The sequence below is a fragment of the Mytilus californianus genome, unplaced genomic scaffold, assembly GCF_021869535.1.
Source record: "Mytilus californianus isolate M0D057914Y unplaced genomic scaffold, xbMytCali1.0.p SCAF_13, whole genome shotgun sequence".
In the NCBI taxonomy this organism is placed as follows: domain Eukaryota; kingdom Metazoa; phylum Mollusca; class Bivalvia; order Mytilida; family Mytilidae; genus Mytilus; species Mytilus californianus.
Window position 1 is genome coordinate 32542999 of NW_026262615.1, and position 16538 is coordinate 32559536.

Sequence of the window (16538 nt, forward strand, 5' to 3'; positions counted from 1 at the left end):
GGAACGCTGGGATAGATTTTGGGGGTAATTGCCTCCAAATTTTAGGAATTAGGGGCCAAAAAAGGGGCAAAAAACAAGCATTTTTCTAGTTTCATGACAATAACTTGTGTGTAAGTGTATGGATCTTTCTGAAATTGTACTACAAGGTTCCATATCACAAAGGGAAAGCTGGGTTTGAGTTTGGGGGTAATTGCCCTAAACGTTTAGGAATTTGGGGCCAAAAAGGGGCCAAAAAACACATTTTTTTCTAGTTTCCAGACAATAACTTGTGTTCAAGTGTATGGATCTCTCTGAAATTGTACTGCAAGGTACCATACCACAAAGGGAAGGCTGGGATTGAGTTTTGGGGTGATGAATCATAATGGGGGTTCAAAAAATTTTGGGGGGGGATTTATTTTTTTTTCCTTTTTTTCTTTTTTTCCTTTTTTGTTTCTTTTAAAATTTTCCATTTTAAGTTGGTTATTTCTGATTTATATTTAAAAGCAAATAATAATGATATGGTAGGAGATGCACACCAAACAGGATGTGTAAATTATTATATAATAAGTATTGTGCAATAGCAAGAAATTTTCAATTGCACAGTATTGCACAATAGCAAGAAATCTTCAATTGCACAGTATTGCGCAATAGCAAGAAATCTTCAATTGCACAGTATTGCGCAATAGCAAGAAATATCCAATAGCACAATATTGGGCAATAGCAAGAAATTGTCAATTGTACAGTATTGCGCAATAGCAAGAAATATTTAATAGCACAGGATTGTGCAAAAGAAGATACTTCCTATAAATTGCTTATTTCTTGACCAATTTCAATGGGGTTTTATTCTTGATTTCATGGGGTTCTTTAATATGCTGAATCTAACCGTGTATTTAGTTTTTGGATTTTGGGCCCCGTTTTTAAATTGGTCCACATTGAGGTCCAAAGGGTCCAAAATTAAACTTTGTTTGATTTCATCAAAAATTGAATTATTGGGGTTCTTTGATATGCCGAATCTAACTGTGTATTTAGATTCTTAAATTTTAGTTCCGTTTTCAAATTGGTCTACATTAAGGTCCAAAGGGTCCAAAATTAAACTTAGTTTGATTTTAACAAAAATTGAATTCTTAGGGTTCTTTGATATGCTGAATCTAAACATGTATTTAGATTTTTGATTATGGGCCCAGTTTTCAAGTTGGTCCAAATCGGGGTCCAAAATTAAACTTTGTTTGATTTCAACAAAAATTGAATATATGGGGTTCTTTGATATGCTGAATCTAACCATGTATTTAGATTTTTGATTTTTGGGCCCCGTTTTCAACTTTGTCCACATTGAGGTCAAAAGGGTCCAAAATTAAACTTTGTTTGATTTCATCAAAAATTGAATTATTGGGGTTCTTTGATATGCCGAATCTAACCGTGTATTTAGATTCTTAATTTTTGGTTCCGTTTTCAAATTAGTCTACATTAAGGTCCAAAGGGTCCAAAATTAAAGTTAGTTTGATTTTAACAAAAATTGAATTCTTAGGGTTCTTTGATATGCTGAATCTAAACATGTATTTAGATTTTTGATTATGGGCCCAGTTTTCAAGTTGGTCCAAATCGGGGTCCAAAATTAAACTTTGTTTGATTTCAACAAAAATTGAATATATGGGGTTCTTTGATATGTTGAATATATGGGGTTCTTTGATATGTTGAATCTAACCATGTATTTAGATTTTTGATTTTTGGGCCCCGTTATCAACTTTGTCCACATTGAGGTCAAAAGGGTCCAAAATTAAACTTTGTTTGATTTCATCAAAAATTGAATTCTTGGGGTTCTTTGATATGCTGAATCTAACCATGTATTTAGATTTTGGATATTGGACCATAATAGGTGAATGTCCAATTTAAAATTTTTAAGTTCTTAGACCACATTCAATCTGTGTTAGAAACCTATGCTGTGTCAAATATTTAATCACAATCCAAATCCAAAGCTGTATCAAGCTTGAATGTTGTGTCCATACTTCCCCCAACTGTTCAGGGTTTGACCTCTGCGGTCGTATCAAGCTGCGCCCTGCGGAGCATTTTATTCTATTTATTTTTTTTATTTTTCTGAAAATTTTTATCCCTGTGTGAACTTGGTTCCAGTGTTATTTACACCCAGGTAATTAACCAATCAGATAGCAAGATTCTTTCTTCATAAGAAATAAACAATTATATTCCTCAGCAGTTGGTGCCATTTGACTGCGGTATAGCAATCTTGAAAAATCAGTTTGGAAAACAGTAAAGAATTGGTTAATACGATTTATGAAACTAACAAATTTTTTTTTATCGTTCAATAAACATGATAAACAGAATGAATTTTTACTTTCTTTGTTTCTGATTTGAAATTTTCAAATCATAATTATGTCTGTTAATATATGTTCCACTATAAAACTTTATATTCAGTTTATATGTAATTAAGCAGATTAAACATGTCAATACACTGATAAAACTGTTTTTTTTTTAAATTTTATGTCTTTCTGGGTGTGTTTTGTTCAGAAGATCTTAAATCTTGTACCAAGATATTTTATTGTGTAGGATGAGAAAGCAGCTCAACACAAATTACAAAAAGAGACAGCTAGAGGTCAACATACAGTCTTCAACAATAAACAAGTGTCTTTACAATATTATGCAATAAAAAAAAGGAGATATGGTATGATTGCCAATTACACAACTATGAGGCAACAAGTTCTTAAATCCTCAAAGTCAAACTATTGTTTGAACGAATTAAACAGAAACACTAAATTCCCCAATTAACAAAAAAATACTGTAAATTCAGAAATTATTGCGAAAAATGCGACAGGCTTATAATCGCAACATTTTGAACTCGCATTTTGATTATTTTTATATGAATGAAACAGAAATTTTCTCAATATCCCAAAAAAATTGAAATCGCATTTTAGTCCAAAATGACAAAATCGCAATAATAAATGCACGCAATAATTTCTGAATTTACAGTACTAAGATATATGACATGTGCAAGAATTAACTTGCTGTGATACTTTTTCCTGAATTTAAATCACAGGGCTAGAATGGATTTATAGTAACCTCCCTTTAAATTTTCATGAATTTTCACTTTTGCTGTTTCCAGAGTTATGTAACTTTATTCCTGAAAAATTGATTTTTTTCATATATTGCCTACTAACCATGCTAACTACAGTATGCTAGGATTGATTTACTTGAAACTTTACACTGTTATTGAATGAAAGGAAGCTTCCTTTCGATTTTCAGGTTTGTCATTTCTAGATGTACAGGATTTCAGATTTCAGATGGACAAGGTTCATTTTTGGTCAAATCTGGCCTTGAATTTCAACTTTATCATTGTATATGAAAATGGCCATTTTTTTATGTCTTCATAAGAGTACATTATAGGCTCGAAAGCCAAAACATTTTTGACATATTTCTATGTGAAATTTGTAGTAATTTTTCTGGATGAAAAAAAACTTAAAAATATTACGGCCTTTTTCAACCTACTCTTTTTTCACCTCTTTTTATACGACCGCAAAAAAATTTTTGTGGTCGTATATTGGTATGACGTTGGCGTCGTCGTCGTCCGAAGACACATTAGTTTTCGCACTCTAACTTTAGTTTGAGTGAATGGATCTCAATGAAATTTTACCATAAGGTTCAATACCACAAAAGGAAGGTGGGGATTGATTTTGGGGGTTATGGTACCAACATTTAAGGAATTAGGGGCCAAAAAGGGGCCAAAAATAAGCATTTTTGTAACTTCCAGACATAACTTGTGTGTAAGTGTATGGATCTTTCTGACATTGTACCACAAGGTTCCATATCACAAAGGGAATGCTGGGATTGATTTTGGGGGTAATTGTCTCCAAATTTTAGGAATTAAGGGCCAAAAAGGGGCAAAAAACAAGCATTTTTCTAGTTTCATGACAATAACTTGTGTGTAAGTGTATGGATCTCTCTGACATTGTACCACAAGGTTCCATATCACAAAGGGAATGCTGGGATTGATTTTGGGGGTAATTGCCTACAAATTTTAGGAATTAGGGGCCAAAAAGGGGCAAAAAACAAGCATTTTTCTAGTTTCCAGACAATAACTTGTGTGTAAGTGTATGGATCTTTATGAAATTGTACTACAAGGTTCCATATCACAAAGGGAAAGCTGGAATTGAGTTTGGGGGTAATTGCCCAAAAAGTTTAGGAATAAGGGGCCAAAAATAAGCATTTTTCTAGTTTCCAGACAATAACTTGTGTTCAAGTGTATTGATCTCTCTGAAATTGTACCACAAGGTACCATACCACAAAGGTAAGGCTGGGATTGATTTTGGGGGTAATTCCCTCAAAATTTAAGGAATTAGGGGCCATAAAAGGGCAAAAAATTTTACAAGCATTTTTTTCTAGTTTCAGGACAATAACTTGTGTGTAAGCGATGGATCTTTATGAAATTGTACTGCAAGGTTCCATATCACAAAGGGAAAGCTGGGTTTGAGTTTGGGGGTAATTGCTCCAAACGTTTAGGAATTTGGGGCCAAAAAGGGGCAAAAAAACAAGCATTTTTCTAGTTTCCAGACAATAACTTGTGTTCAAGTGTATGGATCTCTCTGGAATTGTACTGCAAGGTACCATACCACAAAGGGAAGGCTGGGATTGAGTTTGGGGGTGATGAATCATAAGGGGGTTCAAAAAATTGGTGGGGGGGGATTTTTTTTCCCTTTTTTTTTCTTTAAAATTTTCCATTTTAAATTGGTTATTTCTGATTTATATATAAAAGCAAATAATAATGATATGCATACATGTGAACCTCCCAACGGGAGTACAATAATCCCGTTTTCAGGGGTCTCCTCCCGACCTCCCGTTGACGAGAAAAAAATCCAGTGTATGAAATTTTTTCCCCAACATATCATCTCAGACATCTGGTGTAACTGACATTACCTGAAGTTATATTTTACATGTAAATCAATTAGCATGCATAATTATATGGCTTCACTTGTCAGCTTGGGTGTCAAACTTACTGGTAATCAACAATTTTTACCTCAGGCTAACTGCCGTTGTGTAATAAAAACTTTGTGTATTTATTGGGTTACTTCCCTTGATTTATCCTGTTTTAAGTTTCTTTCCTTTCAATAATGTAAATTTTTAAAAGAATATAAATAAAATATAAATTGAACAAATAATCATAAAAGGATGGTAATTAAATTATTTTAAACGTCTTAGGACAAATAAAAAAATAATAATTTGAAAATTATTAGAGGGTTCTATACTTCCTTTCAAGACTTAAATTGAAATTTATATAATAACTATGACCCTTTATTCTAGACCTTATATATATGTTTCTTAATATGCAATATAAACTAATTGCAATTGCTGATAGTTAAACAAATGTTCTGAATGCAATGATTGTTCTATAGAATAATGATATAAAAGATATGAATTAAAATTTTTTAAAAAAGATGGAGAAACTTTATAAGTACAAGGGTACTATAAACATAATACATTCGGATGGAAAGTTGAAGAATACACACTTTAAAAGACAATTTTTACAGCACACGGTTACATTTACGTCAAAATTTATGTCGACTAAAAACCTCCTGATCTGAGTCCTAATCTCCTGACCAAAATTTCCCAATCTCCTGATCTGAGTTTCACAAAAAAATAATGATTTTTCTGTTCTTACTGTGTTGGTTTCCCGTAATAGATGTGAAAGTCATTCTTATGTTTGCTCTATCTAAAGTCACAATAGTTAATATTATACTCATATGATTTTTAGCATGTCCTTTTTATAGCTGACCTGGACAAAAAAGCCAGTGTAAAGCTTGATACCAACTCTCGTTATTTAATTTAAATAGTAATAATAAACTTGCCAAAGGCTTGTTTATTATTATATTGAAATTAAATAACTCGAGTTGATATAAAGCGATATCCCATTCTCACTCGTTATGAAACCTATCAGTAATTACAGAAGCCTACAGCTTCTTGGTTAATTATATTCTCCCTCACTATGTTTGTCCGAATATAATTTAATTTTGGATGTAACGCGTCTTCTGATTGGCTGACGTTGTTTTGTTTATCAGCTCATAGACATAATTTTGTCATGCGACCGTGACGTCAACAACGTTTTTCATGGTTTACTCAGGTTAAAATAGAATTTAGAATTAAATTATAAGAAATGACTGTAATATTTTTTCTGTCTATTCGAAATAACATAAAAAATGTGGTGCACACTTTAAAATAACCTGCTACGCGGGTTATTCAGTGGTGTGCACCACATTTTTGATGTTATTTCTTCATAGACAGAAAAAATATTACAGTCATTCCTTAAATAAACATGATAAAGTAATTATATTATATGGCCTTATTAACAAAGAGCAAAGATCTAATGTAGGTGGGGGCCTTGGTGGCGGTCTAAGTAGTTACTACTGTAATCACTAACCAGTCAACACTGAGGTTGTGAGCTCGAACCCTGCTCGTTCGTGTGCACTCGACTCCAATGTTAATTGATTAGGATTGTCAGTTTTCCTATCGAAGGTCTGTGGTTTTCTCCGGGCACTCTGGCTTCCTCCACCAATAAAAACTGGCCGCCACGAAATAGCCCAAAAGCGGTGCTTTAAAGTGGCGTTAAAACACAGAACATCAAAATCAAAATCAATCTAATGTAGGTGTGCTACTCGCTATATAGCATGCCCTATGTAAATTAAATTCAAATGCATTTTATGTTTTAGAAAATTTAAAACTTAACTGGATTTTACAGTGCATTTTTTTTCGTCCCTGCAGAAGATGATAAAATTAACAAACAGTTGAGTTTCACTTGATGTGGTCCACTCAGGTAGACGGTTTAAATCACCAATTATTGTCAGGTATCTATTGACCATGTCAATCAATACAGTTCACTTCAATTATTACCTGTGGGGAAGTTCTCAAAATTCTTTCACAACTTTGTTTATTTTGGCACCTTCTGGAGGAATGAAAAAAGTGCATTGCAAAATCCTGGTAAGTTTTTAATTTTCTAAAACATAGATATATTTGAATTTTATTTATCTAGGGCATGCTATGCCTGAAAACTTTTTCAGATACACAGGTTTGTCTGTACTCAGAGTAAATTTTGAAGTGAAAATGCAGCCATTTTAGCCAAAGGGTCCACATGAACCTTAATATTTTTATCAACTTAATTCAATTTTGATAAATCTAATGAACACAATCTAAAATATGAATTCATAATGAAACGGGGAAGATCATTTTGAAAGCAAAATGAGATTACAGAAATTACGAAATTTGTCATCTACATACCGATGTTGATATCTTAAAAAACACCACAAGAAAATTAGAAACAAAATTAGTAATTTAAAATCGAAAAATCCAAAGGAATACTGGAGAATTTTAAATAGCAACAAAAAATTTAAAACTCCAGATATCCCAATTACTGTTTTGTTTAATTTTTTCAAAAGATTTAAATAAGGGACAAAATGTAGAGAACGAAAATCCTACAGAAAGCCATGTTGATGTAGATAGTTTGAATGTATATATTAACTCTGTAATTACTCGTGATGAAGTTTAAAAAAAATGCTTTTAAGGGTCTGAAGAATAATAAAGCATCTGCTAATGATAGAATTGTTAATGAATATCTTAAGCATTCATTTAGTGTTATGTCTGATATTTATGTGAAACTATTTAATGTAATTTTTGATACAGGTATCGTACCCGAAGAATGGCTATGGGCGATATAATTCCAGTGTTTAATAAAGGGGATAAATTTGATCCAAAAAATTTCAGACCTATCACCATAATAAGCTGTTTTGGGAAAGTTTTCACATCTGTATTAAACAGACTAAATAAATATTCGAAAGAATATAGCTTGATATGCGAAAACCAAGGAGGCTTCCTCAAAGGAAACTCCACCACTGATATTTTATTTATTTTATATTCTCTCATTAAGACGATGAAAAACAAAAAGAGGAAACTTTTTTGTGCTTTTATAGATTTCGCTAAAGCTTTTGATACCGTTTGGAGAAATGGCCTGTGGCAAAAATTACTATAAATTGATATAAATGGTAAAATGTAATATTTAACATGTATTTTGGTATTAAATCTCGTATTTCATTTAATGGTGAAACTACCGAATACTTTCCATGAAATATTGTTGTTAGACAGGGAGAAATCTTATCTTATTTTCTTTTTACGTTGTATATGAATGACTTGGAAGAATTTTTTCATAGAAATGATGTATTATGTTTAAACATAGTGAAAAATGACATAGAAGAACAAATTAATATTTTCTTGAAACTTTATGTACTACTTTATCCAGATGATACTGTTTTATTTTCTGAAACTGCACAAGATCTCCAACAGCAGCTAAATACATTTTATGAATACTGTGAAATATGGAAACTGAAGGTTAATCCAACCAAAACAAAAATTGTTATTTTTTGTAATGGTAGATTGTCAAACAATCTAAATTTTACACTTTGTGGTAAGGATTTAGTAATTGTCATGGATATATCATATTTAGGCATTATTTTTTCCCAAAACGGGTAGTTTCACAAGTGCTAAAAATAAACTCATTATTAAAACCACCAAAACTATGTATGAAGTTAAAAAAAAGGGCCGTATATATAACCTGACAGTCAAATGTCAGTACGATCTTTTTGATAAAATCGTTAGACCAATATTGCTATTCGGCAGTGAAATTTGGGGATTTAGTAATATTGATGCAAAATTTGAAAAAAAACCTAAGCTTTATGGTTTATGGAGAGCTAGGCGCTTATCCTATGTCAGTATATGTGGAACACCGTATGGTAACCGTTTGGTCTAACATTGTAAATGGTTCTGATCAGAAATTGACAAATATTCTGTATAGATAATTATATGTATAAACTCAACGAAGATAGTGGATATACTTTTGAATGGTTGATTTGTATAAAAAATATCTTGAATTAATATGGATTTTCAAATATTTGGATAAATCAGAGAAATTACAGTTTTAATCCAAAATGGTTAGAGTTGAGCATTAAACAGAATATTTGACCAATTTCAGCAGACTTTGAAATCAGAAATGGAAAACTCTCCAAAAGCATTATGCTTTAAACATTTTAAAGAAAACTTTGAATTTGAAGAATATTTAGACTTATTACCTTATAAAGATAAAAAAACGTTATTATAAAAAAGAAGATGTGGTATGATTGCCAATGAGACAACTCTCCACAAGAGATTATGTCGGTTTAGAACTGGAAATCACCGGTTACATATAGAAACCGGCAGATGGCTTCGAATTGTTAGACAGGAAAGGTACTGTGTACTTTGTAATTCTCGAGAGATAGGTGATGAATTTCACTATATTCTAAACTGTACAGCTCTATCAGAAAGTAGAAGAGCTTTTCTTAAACCTCATTATGTAAGCCGAGTAAATGTTTTGAAATTCGGCAGTTTATTTGTTTCAAAAAATATTCGGGTATTGAAAAATTTGTCTAAATTAATCAGAATTATTAATACAGAAGTATGTTCTCCAGGTTGATCATCAATCTCTCATCTTTTTATGCTCGTTTTGTAAAAACTTGTCATGCGCAGAATCTGTTTGTTATTATATGTAAAAATATCTTTCTTTGTACCACTAACTTGGTTTTATAAGAAATAAAGAATCTGATAATGTTTGGTACTAATAAATGATGACATTTTTCTGAAATATTAGAAGATAAATTTACTATTTTCTAATTACTTCGGTTATTACAGTGTTCAACGACCAATTTTGACTTTTGCTTTTTTGTCACCTACATAACGATATTGACGACTACACAACAAAAATGTCCACTACATAACAAAATTAGGTAAATTGTTATGTAATTGACCGTTATGTAGTGAACGTATTCACATTTTGGGCATTTTTTAATACCACTGTTACTTCGACATCACATACACTGCACTTTTTCTATAACACACAGAAAATTGATTATAATGATACAGATGTGGACGTGATGTTATAAAATTTCTATCCTGGTATCTATGATGAGTTTATTCCATTGTTATCCTGAAAAAAAATCCCGTTACCAAGTGCACAAGTTAAAAAAAATACGGGGATACCTCTACTTACTTAAATGCCAATAATTGTTGATACCATTTACAGAGTTGCTTCCGTCATTATAATGATATGTAGAGTTAGTGCCGAGGCACGTTCTAGTTAAAAAGGGGTAATCGAAGTTGTATTATAGCAAGCAAAAACGTTTTCGTTATGTAGTTGACAAAATATCAAGGACACTATAAAAAATTAAAATAAATCTGAAACCATAGCCAGCTACTATTTAAAGGGTGTATAATATCATTCTACGTTGTATTTTCTGTCTTAAAACAGACAATTGTAAGATTTGTGGAATTTTTGGAGTGGGGAGTAATTTTAGAGCTTTGAGCACCACATTAGGAATGTTTACAATGTCAGTGTGTAACATTACCTAATCATAACAATCATAATGTATTTCATATAACAAATCCATAAAACCATAAAAATATATATTTCACTTGTAAGTAGTATATTGTAAAAACCAAATTATTTATGTCATTTTGTAGTTGTCAAGTTGTAAGTAGACCGAATATTTTGTTTTTACCAAAATGTGTACAAGCTATGAAAGTTTGAATGTCCCTTTGGTATCCTCGCCTCTCTATTGAAATTAACTACTGAAGAAAAGGGTCCGAAATATACTTGCATTAATGTAGTTTGACCCCAGAAACCACGTATTAAATGTCATTTAAATGTCTTCTGAAGTTAAACCGTAATAAAACAGAAGGAATTTGGATTGGGGCGCTTAAAAATAGCATAGATAAAATTGAAGGCATTCTCTGGACAGACAAACCCGTTAAAGCTTTAGGCATTTATTTTTGTCACGACAAACACCAATGTGAAAAGTTAAATTGGGAACCTAAAAAAGATAACATGAAATCATTAATTAAAACTTGGGAAAAAAGAAAATTAACAATGGTTGGGAAAATATTGATCATAAAATCTTTAATATTACCAAAATTTACATTTTTGGCTACTTCGTGCAAAGTTCCAGATATTTACCTAAAAGAAATTGAAAGCTGCTGTTTCAAATATATTTGGGAGGGAAAAAATGACAAAGTAAAAAGAAACACACTTATCGGAGAATACCAAATAGGGCGATTAAAAATGATTGATTTTAACAGTTGTTTTACAGCACTGAAAGCTTCATGGGTCTCCAAATTAACAACAACCGAACTGCCGAACTGGAAGATTATTCCTACTAAATATTTTAACACACTTGGTAAAAACTTTCTTGTCTTTATAAAATGAATTTAGGTAACATAAAATCTCTTAATGAACTTGGAAACATACCTGATTTTTATTTACAAGTAATTTCAAGTTGGATGAAAACAGAAGGAGGTTTAACAAAATTTTCTGATCACTTTTCGGGTATCAGAAAACAGATTATTTGGGGAAATAAATATATTAAAAATCGCAATAAAAGTTTGATCTTCCCGAACTGGGTTAAAAGTGGATTGGTGTATATTAACGACATACTGGATAGTGAGGGAAAATTATCCGAAAGCTTTATTTTAAAAAAGTTAAAGAATAAATCAAACTTGATTGCAGAGTTTAAGATGTTAAAATCTTGCATTCCAAAAGAATGGCTGCAAGTTTAAAAAAGAAAAGAAAACTCCGTTAAGAGTATAATCAATATATGTAAGGATAAATTAAGATGGCAAAATAAAAAAATTGAAGCAAAATATATCAACAATAAAATACTCTGTGATACTTTAATAGATAAAAAATATACAAAGCCAATCGGTATTAATATTTGGACAAGATATTTAAAATTAGAATACACACCACATACGACATTTGTATACGATTTTATATTTAAAATTTTAACAGAAAACAAGTTGAAAATTTTCAGATTGAAACTACTTCAGTATATTATTCCTACAAAGCAGTTACGTTTAAGATGGAAAATATCTGAGAATGATAAATGCAATTTTTGTAAAAACAGAAGAAGAAGATTACTTGCATGTCTTTATTACATGTTCATTTTTGAAAGATTTTTGGGAGAAGGTACATTATCTTCTAGCAAAAATGAATTTTCATAACAAGGTATTAGCAAAACATATATAGTATTTGGATACAAAATATCAGACCAGGGGTATTATGGTTTTAACTATTTTTTGACAGTTTTAGGTTTTTGTATTTACAAGTCATATTATGTCTCCGAGCAAAAACTTAAATTTTTAGATGTGTATAATATGTTTATAAAAGAAATACGAAGGGTTATGAATGAGAACAAAACAGTACCTAAAAATGTATTTTTCATTAATTTAAAAAGATTGATATAATAGAAAAAACGTTTATATTTTATTATATTCTGAGTATTGTCCTGGATACTCAGAAAGTATTTCACAGGGATACTTTATTGGAGCTTGGACAGTGAAGTAAAATTGTAAAAAGCATTCTGAAGAATAAAGAATATTTATTTGTTGTTAAAAAAAAAATAAATGTCTTCTGTCACATGGATTTATTTAAGTGTGCACATGCGCATAAAATGATTTTAGAAATACGCTAAGATTTAGGTTCAGCATGGTATATGAATTTCGTTGATCTACCAAGAGGATTGTGCATCCTTATCATAAAACCCTTTGCTACAAGTTTTGTCAGCATATTTATGCAGGCTGTTTATCATGTCGGTCCTCAATGCGTCAAACGCACCCTTGTCCATACCTGTTGTTCTGGAACTCATTCATCATTTGTTCTTCATGTGATCATCATTTTATATTGTTTATGTTTCATTGCGTACATCACTTTATATATGCTCCAGTTTTAGGAGTTTTATACAGGACAGTGTAGGAACCCATGTTACTTTCCCCTCTCTTCTGAGTGACAAAAACAGCTCAGCAGGCCGTGTGCACAACTGCAAGGAACATTCAGCGCACACGTTGTCCAAAGGAACAATTCGTAGCTAACCACAGCGTGAGTTACCTTTAAAACATTACAAATTATGTCTTTACATCAGCGATGAACTGTTTTCATATGTTTTCCTATGTTAAAAAGAAACTATGAACATTTAACCGTTCAAACTGTTCGTATCTGCGATTACACAATTTAATTCAGACAGAACCCGACGTGCATGACGTGTGCAAGAATATTCATCTATTTATTATTATAAAGAACATTAACAGCTTTATATATCTACGAACTGTTTATCCGTATTTTAATGGACTTTAATTATCATTGAACACATTGTAAAATTGTATTTATATTTGTATTTTCAGTTTTTCACCGTTTGGACTGGTAGTGAAATAAAAGTCAGCTCCTGATTGTTTTATCTTTACATAAACCCAGTCATCTTGGTTAAACTCGCTGGTCCGGCCAGTACAGTGAAAAAAGCTACAACTTGCCTGTTGTTTTTCTTGGATATCGTACGCCACTCCGCGACAGTCAGCAGACCCATAACGTAGTTTCGACGACAACGTTTCGTGCTAGTAAATTGACGACAACCTGTCTTTACATATCCAGACAAGGAACGACTACGTAGCAACGTAAATACCTTCACACTGACAGTGGACTACATAACTTGTGTGTACTAGGCAGCAACCCAACAACGTTGAGTCACCATGGATCCCAGTCACGTGGAACAGCAAGAAGAGGTTCAGCCCCAATAGGGAGATGTCCCTGAACTATTAGAAAATCCATCTAATACAACACATTCAGATGAAAATCACGAGACTAGGCGAGTACGTGACCTCACGGAAAAAGGAAAAGGAGCTTTCACAGAAAAACGTGACAAGTTCTGTCAGGAACAAGAGGCTCTCTGGACAGACATTGAATCCCAGTTATTGGAAGTCACCACGCCTCCTAACGAGCTCCAGCAACTCCTAACAGCCCAGGACAAACTTGTTAAAGCCTGTAATAATTATCGTAGGCTCACAGATGAATTCCTGGACTTTCTGAAAAGGACCAGAACATCGGAGAGTCAAAAAGAAATAGAAGCATGTAATCTCTCATTGGATTTTCGTCTGTCCAAAGTGGAACTGGTTATGGAAAAACTACACGAGCATTGCCTCGCCCTAACAAAGGCCAAATCCACTAAAACAAAGACCTCAAAGGGTAAGAAAACCTCACACAGCGGTAGCTCTAACGTGTCAGACATGTCAAGCCTAGCACGGAGAAAGCGTGCCAAGGCAGAGGCTGCCAAGTCTAAAATAGCCTTTTTCGAAAAACATGCCCTTATCCTACAACAGGAGGCAATATTAGAGGAACAAGCCCTGTTCAGACAAATTGAAATGGAACAGAAAGCAGCACGCAAAAAGGCTGAAATGGAACAGGAAGCCACACGTAAAAAGGCAGAAATGGAGCAAGAAGTTGCTCAACGTAAAGTTCAACTAGAACAGGAGGTCGCACAGAGAACAGTTCTGCTAGAACAGGAGGCCGCTCACAGAAAAGTGCAATTATAACAAGAGGCCATGCGCAGGAAGGCTCAAATGCAACAAGAAGCCGCACGAGTAAGCCGGGAAAAGGCCGAGCTGAAAGCCAAATTTAACCTTCTTGAAGCACAGAGAGAAGCTGCAGCCGCAGAAGAAGAGGCTCGTATCCTGGAATACGACGACAGCCAAGCATTTAGCGATCTCCCTGATGAAACGGAAGACCCTCTCCAGCGTGTGAAAGATTTCGTCAATAAGCATCCTGTACCAACTGCTGCACAGGAAGTAACAGGACCTCAAAGATAAAACAAATTCCTGTTAAGATTGAGCTGAGTCATGAAGCACCAGCGTTCGTGCCATCTGTGGCACTGAACTTGCCATCACAAACACCTGAGGTATTGCCTACACATGCTAAGTTACCAGAAGTCAATGTATTCCCAGATCTGGGAACAATAACTGGCATAGGAAAACATGACGTTTCAGAAAAGATCCCTGTCTTACAACAAAAACAAGGCATTATTGAAGAGATCCCTGTCTTACAACAAAAACAAGGCGTTATAGAAGAGATCCCTGTCTTACAACAAAAACAAGGCGTAATAGAAGAGAACCCTGTTGCATACCAGCAACAAATCAATCTTACGTCGGAGATAACCAGATTTCTCCTACGCAAGGACCTGTTGTTCTCCCGGCTAACAAGCTTTAACGACCGGGCAGAATCCTTCCATACATGGAAAGCCAGCTTTAAAAACGTCATAGACGAATTACAAGTTTCGGACTCGGAACAGATAGACCTACTTATTTAATGGCTTGGACCAGAGCCTGCCAAACATGCCATGAGTATAAGGGCATCAAATGCCAACAACACAACAAGAGGCCTACATAGACTATGGGAGAGACTTGACGACCGATATGGTGCTCCAGAAATGTTGGAGGCGTCTCTCGTTAACAAACTTGTCAACTTCCCAACACTAACAAATAAGGACAACTCACTCCTTTACGATTTGTTAGATATTATCTCAGAAATAGAATATCACAAGGAAAATCCCAAGCTGGGATGTTTGCTTGCGTATTTCGACTCTTCATCCGGGATAAATCCTATAGTGGAAAAACTGCCATACGGACTCCAAGAAAAGTGGATAACAATTAAGGGCTTCAAGATACAAGTCTAAATATGAAGTTGCATTTCCACCTTTCACAGAATTCTCTGCCTTCATCAGGGAAATTAGCAAAATAAAGAACGATCCTGGGTTCATTTTTGGGTCAAGAGTCACACCAAGTACAAAAGATGCTGCGCCAAAGTTCACACCTCAAACATATTCTAAAGTCAATGTTCATAAGACAGCAGTTGGACAGCAACCTGGAGACAGCAGTGAACAACAAAGTCTTTGCATTCTGCATAATACAAAGCATACCTTAAACGAATGCCGAGCGTTCCGTGCCAAATCAATCGAGGAACGCAAGGAACTGTTCAGGCAAAACAAATGAATCTTTGTTACAAATGCTGTGATTCGACTATGCACAGAAGTCGTGATTGAAAGGCAAGTATCAGTTGCAATGAATGCGGAAGTAAACAACACACCACCGCATTACACACAAATCGAGTGTACCAACCCAAAGGTGCACCGCCTTCACCGTCTAGATCAGTCGACGGCGGGGAGCAACTTGAGTTAGCTGAAACCAAGCTTACCTCTGTTAGTTCAACTTGCACAGATATCTGCAAAGATGGCAACAGTAGTAAATCTTGTGCCAAGATACTTCCTGTGAATGTCTTTCACAAAAATAATCAGGACAAAGTAATTCGCATGTATGCAATTATTGACGACCAAAGCAACCGGTCTCTTGCCGCTCCTGAATTCTTCAGCCTATTCAACGTACAGGAAGAAACAAAAGACTATATGTTATCCACATGCTCCAGCAGCAAGGTTACTTCCGGTAAACGAGGAAACGGCTTTGTCGTAAAGTCTGTACAAGACAATACTAGATTCAATCTGCCTGAACTGATTGAATGCGATAACATACCCAATAATCGGAACGAAATTGCTACACCTGAGGATATATTGCAATATCAACACTTGCAAGAACTACAAAAAAATATTCTCCCGATTGATGGAAAATGCAAAATCCTATTGCTCATTGGAAGAGACCTAATAGAGGCACATCAC